Source organism: Microtus oregoni, unplaced genomic scaffold, assembly GCF_018167655.1.
Source record: "Microtus oregoni isolate MIOR12 unplaced genomic scaffold, Mior012 000018F_ref0000195, whole genome shotgun sequence".
Classification (NCBI taxonomy): domain Eukaryota; kingdom Metazoa; phylum Chordata; class Mammalia; order Rodentia; family Cricetidae; genus Microtus; species Microtus oregoni.
In genome coordinates, this window is record NW_024543077.1 from 26,342,326 (window position 1) to 26,357,733 (window position 15,408).

Sequence of the window (15,408 nt, forward strand, 5' to 3'; positions counted from 1 at the left end):
CAATGATGCTTTCACAGTGACCGGCTTTCACACGAGTGGTTTGTCAGCAGACATACAATGATAACTTCATTTTTAGAATACAGTGCAGACTGGGAGACGGTTTTCAAAGCAGGATAGCAATAGAGAACATGGTTAGAAGGCGAACTACCTTTCAACCGGATAACATTTTCATGTTAATACTAAATGAAATTTTCCAGTATGTCCTCAGGTATCATAAGGTACTGTTTTCAAAACATACAGACGAATGACTTGGCCATCTGCATGATTTTATTCTTCTTTGTTTGATTTGTTGGAAAGGAGTCAGGGATGAAATGTGTTTGCATTCCTTCCCCCCCCCCCCCCCCCCCCCCGTCACCTCTCACTCTGTCACCTGGGTCCCTCTGGTCTTTTCAGCCCTGCCCTTACTATTTTCAACAAATAAAGTTTTCGTACTAACACAGTTGTAGCTTCGCAGTCTTGCGACTAGGATGAAGGATTTGAAAGGGATTTCTTCCTAAACTTCCTACTGTTCTTGAGAGTTTAGACCTCATCCCCGGCTGCCATGCCAAGGCCTGTGGTGATGGGGACCAGGTTTAATGGAGGTGAGGTATAAACAAGAGGATGATGTTAACATTGTCTGGGAGGCTATTAGGTGAAGCAGGGCAGTGCCCGGGTTCCCATTTAAACTGAAAACCAGCCCAAAGTTAGTTTCTCATCCTAATAAGACTTGTTTCCCCCAGGAGCTTCCTACACAAGGAACTATTGCTCATTTTAAAAGTGGCTAGAAGCTCGAGTTTGATCCCAGAAATCACATAAAAAAGCTGCAGGAAGTGCTGTGTGCACATTTAATCCCAGTGCTTAGAAGTGGAGACAGCAAGATCCCTGGGACTCGCTCCTACCCAATGTAGCGACTTGGTGAGCTTCAGAACACCGAGGGATGCCTCAAGAAAAAAAAAAAATCAGGTGACAAAACAGACAGCTCTTGCGTCACAGGAGGGGAAAGGTGAAGACTGACAGCTGAGGTTGCCCTCTGACCTCCACATCCCATGTACATGTACTCTGACCTCCACGGACAACAGCAAGAATGTGCCCTCCCAAACAAACGCATGCACACATACAACATACATACATATATATATATACATATATATACATATATATATATATGTATATATATACATACACAAAAATTGTGGTTTTTAAAGTTTAATTACAGTACACGAAAAGCTGTTGATTTCATTTCCCTTCAAATATCACAAAGTAAATCGACTCAAACATTAAAGCAATTTAAAGCCACCACAAACAAGTTTTGGACAAACACAGTGATTCCGATGAGCACAGAAGATAGGAACTGGCCGGGTGGGGCAGACCCACAGCAGTGGCTGCGAGACTATCCTCACTAGAGGCCGGCAATGCCGGAAGAGAGCTCTGCTTGCTGCCTTTTTCCTGTTTCTTCTGCTCAGTGAGACCCCTGCCAGAAGACTGTGAATACATGGAAAGGTCAGAGGAGGCGCCTGGACACCTGGCTAGCCAACTGACGAGCTCCTGCTCCTGAATTTCACCCCAGTCTCTGTCAAAAGCCCTTTCAGAAGGCCCCAGCCTCACAGATCAATAGTACCCCACTCCCAAAGCCCTCTTGCCACACAGACTTGGACCTCACTCTCTCTCGGAAGCCCCTATAATAAAATCCCCCTTTCTGAAACTCACCCTCTGTGATTCATGAATTCCATTCCTCAAATTCTTGAGACAAGAATCTAAAATCCAACGACTGAGATAAAGTTTTATGTGACGGTGTGTCTGGCCCCTAACTTCTGAGCTAAGCCCACGCAAGAGCCAAGAAAGCCTCCTCTGTGCTCAAAGACACCATAATATTCCCATATAAACCCTCTGGATTAGCACAGATAATATAGCGTGATCATATTTGTCCCTAAACAAAACCACTTAATTGTGGAGGAAATAAAAGATAACTGCCTTCATGTTCCTTGCCAGGGACGCTAGGCCAAGGTATTTTTTATACCTGTGGAAAGAACAAAGAAGCAGTCTATAAAGATCTGAAACTGGGCATTTCTTTAAAAAAAAAAGAGAGAGAGAGAAAAGAAAAGAAAGAAAAAAAGGAAGGAAGGAAGGAAAGAAAGAAAGAAAGAAAGAAAGAGAAAAAGTCCTCTCCAGGAGATAAAAAACAAAATCCAAAAGCCAAAATCAAATGTAAAAAACCCATCCCCAAAAGATTTTCCAAGCAGGTGTGTGCCTATTAATGTGACAACTGACTCTCTGGAGGAAAATATATGTGTTACATATGTTTACTATATATAAGCTGTACACTACAAAATTTAAAAATAAAAAAGAGGCTTCAGGGAGATTGTTAATAATAGGCTTGTCATAGACACATGAAGACTTGAGTCTGGATCACTGTACCCACATAAAATGTCAGGTGTGGAATTATGCCAACAGTCCCAGTGCTGCAGAGATTGAGGTGATGGGGACCTCTGGGGCTCAGTGTGCTGATCGGCTAGTCCTGCCAATCAGTGATGATGGCTTTTACCAAGAGACCCTGCCCCAAACCCACAAGGTGGAGAGTTACAGAAGAAGACACTTGATGTTGACCTCTGACCTCCACATGGACATGAGCCCCTGTGCACCTCCTGACCCATCACACATGCCCACAAAAGAAGCAAAAATACACTACATCCATCTTTGTGAACTCTGCACTGAAGCTGAGTCCCACAATGCCTCTTGGATTTTGCTGAGCCTTTGGCGCTGCAACTAACCTACAGCCACAGTGTGGCCCCCTCACGGACGCTGTTTCACGTTTACATCTGTGAACACGTTAGCACCAACAGCGAAATAATAGAGGCATATGGAAGACATTACCCTAGACAACGTACGTCACTTTACTGAGTCATAAATTTGATCTAAATCATGGAAGACTAATTTCTCCATTTATCGGTGCTAGTTCCCGTGTAACAGCTACAGACACACACCCATTTTAGCAAATGAATCGTCAGCAATGCAATCGAGACTAGGTTATGGTGAGTAGCCTGCTGATTTCTCCTGTGTCAAGGCTCTTATCAAGGCTGATCTCTATGTCCCTGAACACAACTGAAGAGATGTAAACAGAGGCAGATCACCACGTCATATTTCTGTCATACAAGAACTGGCACGTGTATCCTTGAAGCCATAAGAAATAGCAGGTTTGAAGTGACTAGGGGGGCATTTCTTCCATGTTGAATTTTCCCTATTGCTGTGGTAAAACACCATGACCAAAACAATTGACAAGAGAACAGGTTTAACTGGGTTTGGTTTCCAGCGGGTTAGCTAGTCCGTGAGGACAGAACAAGGGCAGGGTGGCCAAAGCCAGCTGAGAGCTCACTTCCCTGTCATGGAAACACCAAGTTTCTCAGAGAGAATTCACCTCACACACTTCTCAATGAAAGGAAGGCTCTTTAATAGCGTGCTCTTGGCCCAAGGAAGAGCTGGCCGGGGACAGAGGATGACATACACAGGAGGCTCATGCATTCCACAAACACTGCCATCCTCCGTCTCTTTCAGGTCCCGGCCTCAGAGACACTTCAGACAGCTTCAACAGAGACAGGAGACTACAGGTCTGGTCACATTAGCAAACAGAAGATTTACACAGCAAAGATAATACATATTGGCAGAATTAATTTAAGTACACCAGTGTTATTCCTTTTAGAATAGCTGTTACCCAGGGTTATCTCATCCCCCTGGCAGAATTATGTTTTTTTTTTTCTGTAAGAACACAAAGGACTTAACGGGAGACCAGGACTTGATGGTGGTTGTGGCCTGCATTGCCTCTCTTGACCTGCCCCTTAGAAATGTATCTTTGTTATGGGAACAGGGCCTAATGGCTATTGAATAAACATTTACTTCTTAGCACCCTAAATTTCCCTTATTTCTAACAGGTCTGGCTAGCCCACTACATTTTGGAGGCAGTACTCCTTAAGATGAAGTCCACATATATTTATCGTAATAGCTCCTAAGCAAATTTATTACTAAATCCTTTATTAAATTAATTACTCTGAGTATCTTCTACAACAAAACCCATGGGAGGCAGAGAGCGCCGTGGAAATGACAGGCAGCTTTGGTAACCTCAAATCTGCCCCCAGTGAATACCTTTTCTAGCAGGGCCACACTTCCTAATCTTTCCCAAATAGTTCTATCAACTTGAGACCAAGAATCCAAACATACAATTCTATGGGGGCCTTTCTCATTCAAATCATCCTAATTGCTTTTAATTTATTTAAGCACGACTTGATACTTTTGACTTTCTAGTGACGGCTGTGCCTCGTGCCTAGTTCTCAACATTCCAAAAAATGTAATAATTGGTTCTTGGGAACCAGTACAAACCAGGCCCTGGAAATGATTGGCTGTAAGTACAGGGAGTTCGTTTGCTGACTGACAAAGGAGGATCACATCCCCAGGCCAGGCTAGGACAGACATGAAGTCCAAACCACCCCGAGATTGTATGCTTGTAGAGACGACGGCAGACAGCAGCTCCCCAGGAACCCGTAAGTATAGCCTCGGCAGCATAATCATCAAAAACTGCAAGAACTCCTTAGCCAGAGCCTTCATTTTAATAACCAGGCGGAATGCATACCGAGGGTGATATTTAACTTGAATTTTAATGGAAGCATCAAAAGACTATGGTCAGAACTTCTAAATGAACTCTGTAATAAGATCTGTGCATGCCTGAGAACACAGGAAATTAGTGGTAAAGGATTCAGAGTGTGCTTCATGCGGGTGCCTGGCTCTGACGGAGGATTCGATGATGGTGCGTTATCCCATGCGACTCAACGACCTTCCCAGCTCCAGCACCCTGTCTGCTCTGCTACCACAACTTGATCCACTGTGTCCTGAGATGTCCGCTGATAGCTCTTAGTCTTGGGGAAGACTGAGGCCATTTAAAAGGTTTATTTTCCATCATCATTACTATTACCATGCAGAAATATCCCCAGTTCTCCTCTCTGGGCAACACAAGCGAGATATTTACGTTATATATTAAGATTGACTGATAATAGTTACAGTGTGGACCTCCTTGTTGATTTTTAAATATAGCATGTGGGGGGAGGGGTAGACAGTGAGAGGGAGGGGAGGATTATGTCTTACGTGTGTGTGTACAGGTGTGCTCACCTTGAAAGTGTGTGTGAAGGGCAGAGGCTGGCACTAGGTATCTTCCTAAAAGGCTTTTAACTTGCCTTTTGAGACAGAGTCTCGAGGAGCCTGCAGCTCACCATTTTGGCTGGGCAGGAGCCCTAGGGCCGACCTGTGTCTACGCCCTGCCCACCGTCAGTACTGTAGGTACAGGCTTACACCATAGCCTAGCCTTTTACGTGGGTTGGGGGGATCCAAACTTAGCCACTCACACTCATGCAGCAAGCACTTTACCTTGGAGCGGTCTGCCCTGACTAGGTCCTTTCTTGTCCCCATTGCTGCCTCCATCTCTGAGTCCTGGTCCTTCTGTATCTGAGGACTGGACTGTGCTGGTCTGTAGCTCTTTGAGCCTCCTGCCCAAGGTCTCCTCTTGGGGTGTGTTCTGGATGCATCCTTTCTCTTGGGAATGAGTGTCCTCCCCCTTTCTGTAACTCCTGGGGTCCCCACTGTCTGATACATCATCTCAACGTTTCCTTCAGTAAAGTACCATCTTAGCTTCTTTAGCCCGCCCTGGGGCAGGCTTTACCCTGCTGGTCCTTTCAATTGCATTGCTGTCAAGAGACTAGCAATGCTCCTGGCCTTGGCTTTCTGACATCTCATATGAGCCCAATTTATTAGAGCAAGAGCCTTTATTCATAAGTCAAGACCAGCCAGATGTAAAGTCGTGAGGTAGAAGCTTCCAGTTCCCATGCTTCAGCCGGCAACCCACTTCGAGGTCTCACACTTCTCAAAGCAGTGACTCTGTCTCATTCATCACCTCATGTGTTTTACACTAAAGTTATATAATTCTTTCACCCCTCAACATCCTATGCCCACTCCTGACACTTCAAAAACATGAAGTCTTTCCTACTCTGAAATAGCCCTTTTCAGGAAATCCCTCAGTTCTGGACCTAAGCACAGCCCACCAAAGTTCCCAGCTCTCTTTATGGTTTGAGACCGTGTCTGTACCCAGCGAACACTGCGGGAAATTATGGTGCTCACTAAACTTAGTCAAGCTTTCACCCGTGCGCAGGGAGGGTTCTCTGCGGCGCTTCTCCCACTAAAGGCAGTGTGAAGATTGTTCCTTGGGAGCTGCTCCACGCTGCACCGCTCAGCGCATTCTCCAGAAGTCTTTCCAGTAGCAGCTGACTCTGGGCCCACTCTCATCTTGGTCAGTCAACTCCAAGACCCACTGGAGTTGTACGGGCCATAAGGCCATCTCACCTGAGGCAATGCTGCTTCCTCTGAGGACCTATCAATCAGTTCCGGCTGGGGAGCACAGAAAGCCTGACCCCACGACGGATTCTAGAGGAAGTCAGACGTGTGGGTTCACCAGAGGACTGCCTCCGCCCAGGAGCTTAAGTGGGGTTGGCAGCAAACTTGCCCATCCTCTGGACCTCAGACCGGTTACTCATCTTACTCTATAGCCAAGCACAAGATAAACGCAGCAGCTTCTCTTCAGATAGGCCCAGGTGAACAAGATAGACCTCTCCACCAATCTCTCCCAAGCTCCTTTTCTCTCTCTCTCTCTCTCTCTCTCTCTCTCTCTCTCTCTCTCTCTCTCTCTCTCTCTCTCTCTCTCTCAAGAAAGGATTTCTCTGTAGCTTTGGAGCCTGAACTGGAACTCACTCTGCAGACCAGGCTAGCCTCGAACTCACAGAGGTCCACCTGCCTCTGCCTCCCGAGTACTGGGATTAAGGGTGTGCACCACCACTGCCCAGCTACTGTGGTTTTCTAAAACATATGGGATTCTAGAAAGTCTTGGGACAGTGGTGCCCACGGGCATCGCGGCTACAGACGACAACGCTGCTCAAATGGCGCCCATGGGACTGTGCACACGGCCGGTTAGAGCGGCTTTGGGTGGGGGGGGGGGTGCGGTTCCACTCCTGAAGCAGCAGCTGCAGTGAAGTTTACAGGGCAGAGGGAAAACAGCTGCAGCCTTGCTCTGTCCTCTGCCGCTCACAGGTTCACAGCTGCGCTTGGTTGCTCTCCGGTTCCTTTGGGGCTCTCTGCTGAGTGCCTGTAGACAGAACTCTCCCTAAGCCACGTGGCTCAAACTGGGCAAACCCAGGTTTCTGGCCTCAGGATTTATTACATTCCCACAAGGGACCTGGATCATTGCCTGGGTTTAGGGATGAGAATCTGGCCAACATGGGGCTACATTCCTGGGACCTCTGTCAAATTTCCACACTAAAATGATCTCTTCTTCTCTACACGGGAAGTGTAGACGGGGCTGACGAGGAGCCACGTGGCAATCACAGAATCCGCTTGCTGCATCTCGAGGGTGAAAAGAAACCCAGCTAGATGGCGAGGAGGTTTCTACTAGCAAATGGTCACACAGTTTGAATGCTTGTGTCTTGGTTCCTTTGCTGCCTTTTCTGTCACTGTGAGAAAACACCGACAAAGGCAACTTAAGGGAGGGAGGGCTTATTTGGGCTCACGGTTCAAAGGTTGCACTCCTTCACGGTAGTGAAGTCAAGAAGCGGGAACATGAGACACTGTTTCCATGGCCAAGCAGAGAGCAATGAAGGAATGTTCTCAGCTCACTTTGCCTTTTATGTCTGTCCAGGTTCTAGCCCAGGGAACGGCGCCACTCACAGTGGGTGGGTTTTCCCACCTCAGTTAACCTGATCACAATAACTCCCCACAGGCTCACAGGTGTGCTCAGAGGCCCAAGCCTTGGTGATTTTAGGTTTCATCAAATTGGCTATTGAAATTAACCGTCAGAGGGAGGTGGGTCCCATCCTTTCATTTTTGGATAGCTTCATGCACACGTAGATTGTGCTGTGGTTATATTCACTCTCGACGCCCTCTGCTTCCCCCTTCCTGTTCTCCGAAGCACAGCTTCTCTGTCAGTCCACAAATAACTCCACAATGAAGAGATGGTAGCCCCTTCTGCAGCAGTTCCTTTACCAAGCTCTAGGACCTCAGGAAGAGGCAGGGTCTCCTGTGTACCATTATTTTTATGTTCACTACTTTCACGGGGGAAACGGCAGCTGGAGAGGTTAGTTAACTCATCCAAATGCACAGACATAGAAAGAAATTTGGGTGGAATTCAACTCAGATTGTCTGACACCAGGATCTAGGAATGTAATGACTCTGCCCCGTGACCTCTTAATCGTTCAGGATAACCCCTCAAACACTTAGGAGCCTTCAGAGTAAGAAATGTGATACCACATTGTGTCCAATGAGGTACTCAGTATATAGCAGCGATTACAGTATTTGTAATTGTGGTGTCTTATCCTAGTTCCTCTATTCTAACTCTGTGGGAATAGGTGAGTTTATATTTACAAACTGCTTTGAAAGTCTGGATGAAAGATGATTATTAAAAGTCATGACTCATGACAGCTTGTTCCCTAAGTGTGACAGGTTCTTTTTTTTTTTTTTTTTTAATTTGATGACTCAGATATGTCTCTGCCTCTATCACTTGTAAGGATCAATGGTCACTTGAGGTCTGCCTGGCTGTTTTTTTTTTTTTTTAAATTCTCTAAAGTGACTGCAAAGAGGCTTAAGATGATGAGCTATTGGAGGAAGAATCAGGACACCGTTCACAGCAGGGCTTCAGAGAACTTGACATCCCTTTGTTCTGGTTTCGGCTCAGCAGCTGATGGGACAAAGGGTGCACTTCCAATTAGAGGAAAACCTGTTACCTGCAGATGGCAAGTCTAGTCCACAGGAAACGGGGCCATAAAGGTGGCGACTTGCTGGCAGTTCTCTAGAGGCTTCGCTTACATATCTCTCCTGCAGCTGTTTGTTTTTCTTTTCTTTCCAGTTCTTCTTTCTTTCTTCCCCCTGTCTCTCTCTCTCTCTCCCTCCCTCCCTTCCTTCCTCCCTCCCTTCCTTCCTTGACAAGGTCTTGCTATCTAGCCCAGGCCAACCTCCAACTCAAAATCCCCCTGCCTCAGCTTCCCGAATGCAGTGATTATAGATATATGCCACCATGCCATCCACGGCTGGTTCTATCCTCTGCAGATAGGATGCAGTCTGGACACTTCCCTCTTCTTCAACAGCTTGCTCCTCTGGGTTCTGACAAGCAGAGCTGCGCTTGGTGGTGTTGGGTGGGGTTCTCCCGGGTGGAGTTTGCGGATGGAGCCATTGAATGGAAAACCCACCCTAATTAGTTTCCTATCAGCCTACAGTGCCAGGGTTGAGAGGAAATATACATAGCTCTCCGTGCCGTCTGCTCATGTACAAAACTCGCTCACTCCTGATTCAATTATTAGACATTTATTTGTAAGTGTGTGCCTTGAGATCCCACCTTCCAGCCACTCTGGGTTTGACATTACAGCTAGAGCAAAATGGGCTGCAATCACTTTCTTTGCTGTAGTTTTCAGCAGAACACCACACCCAGAGTCAGGAGTGTCTGCGAGTGTGGATTCTCTAGGGGAAAGTTTGGGAACAGACCAGGCAAGAGCACCACAGGCTGGTGGCTCACAAGTGACAAAGCAATTGCCCTCACCTACACCTGAAGATTCAGTACTACAACGACTACGAAGCTTTTTAGCATCACAAGCCTGTCTTCAAAGTCACTGAGCCCACTGCGTGGTATCATTCACAGAGACTGACCCTTTCTAAGACTGAGGCTGCTCAGCACCACTGTCTTTGATGTCTGGGTCCTCATGCTCTTTGGAAATTCACTAGAAGGGCCGGTCTTGTGGTCTGATTTCTTGGTAGCCACAATACTGAGGTCATTCCCTATTTACAGAGATAGAAATGGACACGCCAGGCAGTGGTGGGGCTCGCCTTTAATCCCAGCACTCGGGAGGTGGAAGTAGGCTCATCTCTGTGAATGTGAGGCCAGCCTGGTCTACAAGAGCTAGTCCCAGGAAAGCTAGGGCTATTACACAGAGAAACCCTGTCTCAAAAAACCAAAACCAACCAACCGAACAAACAAACAAAAACAATCTTCCTTGGTGTCACTGGGGTTTGTGATCTTTACTCTCTGGGTTGTGAACTTAGTCTTCTCTGTACCAGATGCTAATCAGGGAAGCTATTCTGCTAATCCCAGAAGCCATCAGAGAACCCCAGCAAGTCTGGAGTGCCAGCGGTAAGTGGGGATGTCTCTTCAGGGCCACGACCATACTGTAGCCAAGTGAACTGGACGGCAAAGCATAGTACCGGGCACACCACTCTACTCATGAGACAGACAAGCCTCTCTTTCCTGTATTCTCCCACTGCTGCTCTTATTTCAGAACATGACTTCTCTTGATGCTTTTCACAGTGGACGCATTTAGTCTCTGGAGTACACCGAAACCTCATGCTGCTTGGGGCTTGTTAAATTCCCCTCGAACATCTTATAGGTATTGCTGACAAGATCATCAGAGTTACAAGAATAACTTCTTAGATGTGTAACTGTAGGGAAAAGGGAAATGTCTGCTGAGCACTATATACAAGGTATGAGATAAATACCATTGTCCTGCGTTATAGAAAAAAGAAATCATGTCACAAAGCTCACTCCTCTGTCTGCTCGGATCCAAGCCTACATTCTTAATTGTCTCTCAGAGAAACAAGCTTTCAAATTACACCTTCAACTCTCCAGAACCAAGAGACTCCATTCCTGCGAGGCTTGAGGCCTGCGTCAGCCGGTGTAGACTGGAACCCTCCTGTCCTTCTGAATGGCTTGCTGGCCAGCGCTGCTATGTTGATTCGGAGGATTCACCGACCCCTGCTCCTGTAAACACCAGATCTATGGCATCCGGTCCTAGTCCCCAGCTGTTCCTCCTCCTCTGTGTGCTCTAGGTTCTGCCTTACCTGTCCAACAAGCAAAAGGGTCTCTAAAGACCTCATTTTTCAACATCCAGTGACTGCCACGTGGAGCCAGGAGCATAGCCAATCTGATGAAATATTCTTGTCCCCTATATCCTGGGATGAAGGCAGGGAAAACGAAAACTCATGAATTTGGTAAGGAGCAGCCACCAAGATGGTATTCCTGCATTGTGTTCTTTTTCCTGCTTTTTCTTCAGCATCAACGTTCAAATCTCTGCTAATCCCTGGATATTTCGGAAACATTCTTTCCTGTCTCAGTGAGCCAGGTTTCTGTGTCTGCAACCCAGGAACTCTCAGAATGATGCTCTCTTCTCTGTTGGTCAACCTGATGCTACATCTGTCCCTATGCCAATCGCTGTCTAGTTCTTCCCTCGCCAGCTTCTGGGTCCATAGCTCGTTACCTTCCAGGGCTGTCACAACCAGGGTTACTGCTGACCAAGCAGGTAACTGATTTCTTGAGCTTTTAACGTAACTAGGTAAGCTTTAACTTCTGATCCATCTAACGGTACCTCCAGAGCGCCAGGATCACAGGCATGTACTCATATGCTCAGGTGTGTGGTGCTAGCAACAGAGAGAGACTGCCAAGGTCCTTTCCCCAACCCAGCTCTAGACATCTGTGTGAATCTTTAAGCTAAAGATATATCCAACGGCTGTTCAATTCCGTCATGGTCTTTCTCTCAGGATGGCTTGCCACTCAGCTTCTGGACAGTTAGAGTAGCCTTTCTTCTTCCCCAGGATTTACTCTTCTCTGAAGGAAGGTAGGGATCAGAGGCCTAAGGACAGCATAGTGTATACTCCAGGGTGTCAATCAAATGCCAAGGATATTCTAGGTTCGCCCAGCTTGGGCAAAAGAGTCAAGAAGATTTCCTATCTGAACTCAGTACAGTTTCAAGTTCACCCAAGGCAATCAGATCCACCCCTGCTCATAAATTGCCTGTTGTTGTTGTTGTTTTCCTAAAGCTTAGTCTCCAATGTTCTCTGTTCCTCACTTTGACTGTCCAGCAAAACTGCCATCTGGGGTCGTTTCCGGGAACCCCCCCCCCCATTCAACACTATAGTTCCTTTCTTCTAATGTCCCCAGCCGCTTGCATCTACTTGAAAATTAACCAACTGTCACTCATCTCTGAAGATGATTCCTTAGAGGTTTGTTATTTTATTTTATTTTTGTGTGTTAGGGTGTTTTGCCTCCTCCCCTGAGGAGCAATATGTGTATGTGTACGTGTGTGTGCACATATGTGTGCGTGCATGCGTGTGTGTGTGTACATATATGCAGAGGTCAGTGCCAGGTCTCTTCATTTTCTTTCCACTTCGTTTGAGATAGGGCCTCTCACTGAACCTGGAGCTCATCAATTCAGTGAAGTTCACTGGCCGCCGAGTTCCTGAGATCTTCCTGTCTCTGTCTCCTCAGAATTTGAAATAAGGATGTGTGCCACCACACCCGGCTTTTCACATGTAAACTGGGAATACAAATTCAGTCTCACCTGCTTGTGTGGCCATCCCTTTATCTACTGCATCATGTCCCCCAGCCTTGGGAAGTATGTTCTTGGATGAGCTATTTCTCTAGCGAGGCCTGTGGCTGACTGATGTCCCTTCCCCCACCCTGCCTGGGTCTATTAGCAGTGATTTATTTCCAATCAATAATGATTCAATTTCTTTGCAGCGGTCTCTTATGCGACTCGGTTATGTCCATCACATAAATAACTCGTTGTGACCCAGCTGACTGGCTCTCATAGTGATATAATCTGCTTAACCCAATTACCAGATTGATCATAGAGCCCAGCATGCCTAATGAAGAAAAATAGCTCCAATTTCTCTTTAAAAAAACAAACGCTGAGGAAGCAATAGAAAAAGTCAGCCGTGGTCTGGAAACTCTGTGTCCTTGTGAGAACATTCAGAAAAATGTCTGTCATTTGAGCAGTGCCCTGATAAGTTTTTAAAAATGTTTAAGAGGAGCCTTGTCAGATTCATGAGCCTAACAGAAGATGAAGGATTTACACAACACCTTTGCAGACACTTTAAGAAATCCTTGTTTGGGGCTGGGGAAGTAGCTTAAATGGTAGAGTATTGGCTGAGTGGCCATGAAACAGTGGGTTTGATCCCCAGCACCACCTGCCTGAGCATATGTGTCCATGACTGTGACCCTGGCACTCTGGAGGTGCCATTAGATGGATCAGAAGTTAAGGCTTACTTAGCTACGTTAAAAGCTCAACAAAGTCAGCCTAGGATACAAGAGATACTCTCTCAAAACCAAAAACAAACGAATACCACCCCCCCAAATTGCTTTATTAAAATATTTCTTCTCCATCTAAAGTTAATTGTGGATTCATTCTTCTCAATTTTTCTTTGTTTCCAGAAGACTTGGGGGCACCGTGAGGTGATGTGAGCATCATTGCCGGGGCCCTCTTGCTGCTTACAACTGTGCCTTCATTTCCTGTAGATCAGGCTGGGAGACCCTGTGGCTTCCAGTCCTCTTGCTGAGAGAGTTCAGCCTGTGGCTGTGGGGGATCCTCCAGCTGCAGCAGCTGTTTCCCAGTCCTGGAACGCCACGATTATCCAAGCAGCACTTCTGCCAGATCAGCAGGAGGGCCACAAGAGGCACTTTTCTTTTGTCCACGTGAAGCGTTTACATTGGCTTGCTGTTTCGTTGCATTTCCTGATAGGATTGGGTATGCTGGGTTGTCCCCATACTTCAGAACCCCCGGAGCTGGGGCGCCCTGGTGTCCAGTGAGACTTGTCCAGTACGTTTCATCTCTCAGGAGAGGTTGTGAAAAGTCTCAGGAGTCTCCACATCTGAGGATTGACCACAAGGAGATTTCTGGAAGGGTGAAAAGACAGGCCATGAGGCTGGAGGAATGAAAAAGAGAGGAGGGAGGTAGCATTCATCAAGTGTGGATGGAACTGTCTTAGGGCTTCTTCTATGGCTACGCTAAAACACCATGACCAAAGAGAAAGTTGGGGAGGAAAGGGTTTATTCAGCTTACACTTCCACATCACTATTCATCACTGAAGGAAGTTGGGAAGAGAACTCAAGCAGAGCAGGATCCTGGAGGCAGGAGCTGATGCAGAAGCCATGGATGGGTGCTGTCTACTTGCTTACTCAGCCTACTTTCTTTTTTTTCTTTTTTGGATTTTCGAGACAGGGTTTCTCCGTAGCTTTTGGTTCCTGTCCTGGAACTAGCTCTTGTAGACCAGGCTGGCCTCGAACTCACAGAGATCCGCCTGCCTCTGCCTCCCGAGTGCTGGGATTAAAGGCGTGCGCCACCACCCGGCCCTTTTTTAAAGATTTATTTATTTATTTATTTATTTATTTATTTATTTATTTATTATGTATACAGTATTCTGCCTACACATATCCTATAGGCCAGCAGAGGGCACCAGATCTTATTACAGCTGGTTGTGAGCCACCATGTGGTTGCTGGGAATTGAACTCAGGACTTCTGGAAGAGCAGTCAGTGCTTTTAACCTCTGAGCCACCTCTCCAGCCCTCAGCCTGCTTTCTTATAGAACCCAGGATCACCACCCAGGGATGGAACCGCCCACAATGGATTGGGCCTGCCCCCATAAATCATTAAGAAAATGCCTTACGGAGGCATTTTCTCAATAGAGGTCCCCTCCTTTCAGATAAGTCTAGCTTGTACCAAGTAGACGAAGATAGGCTTTTTGCTTTCCCACCAATCTTGGGAAGATATTGGGCCAGCCTCCTGAATTTCAATCTGGGAAATGAGAGCAGTATAGGCAGTAAGGGGCAAATCTGTAGTGCTGATCTTGACTCGGTTCTCTGGCGTTTTAGCTGTTCTCCCTCACCAGTTCATTGAGAAAGTAGACTCTTTGCCATGCTCGTAGTCACCACAGCCTACTGCTCTCCGGGGCCCCTCGGGTGCACCTACAGACAGACATGCTAGCCATCTACAAATGATCTACTGACAGATCTACAACAGACCGAGTTAGTCTTCGACAAGTTCTAAGAGCAGATAATGAGAGAAGGCTACACACACACATATAAAGAAGAACTGAAAATATACGCAATTGATAACTTCATTTACTATTTTTATGCTGGTGGTATTTAACCTTTGACATGCTAATTAGGTGTACGAAAAGTTAGATGAATGAACATAAATCAAGCCCTACTCACTTTATGATGCTAAATAAAGAAGAATGCATTTTATATCTTAGGAAATCTGGTATGTAACACTTGAGAGCCTGGTTTCAGGCTTTAGACAGTCTGCTTTGAGTTCCAGCCTTACCCCATCCTGGCCTGGTCTCCATGGGCAAACAGCTGTAGTCCAGATGTCACTTGGTTCTTTTAACAGTGGTGTTTATTTCATCTGCTGAAGCATCTGATGTGTGCTACGTGTTGACATCTAGAACAGAACAGAACCTGGCACAAGGTTCTCCTTTCTTCCACATGTACAGAAGCGGGTCTATGGACGACATCTTGCTCAGGGTTCCACGCTCCGGTTGTCTGGCTGTGGTGACACCCATGTCTGCCGACTCTTGGCCCAGCGCTTGTCA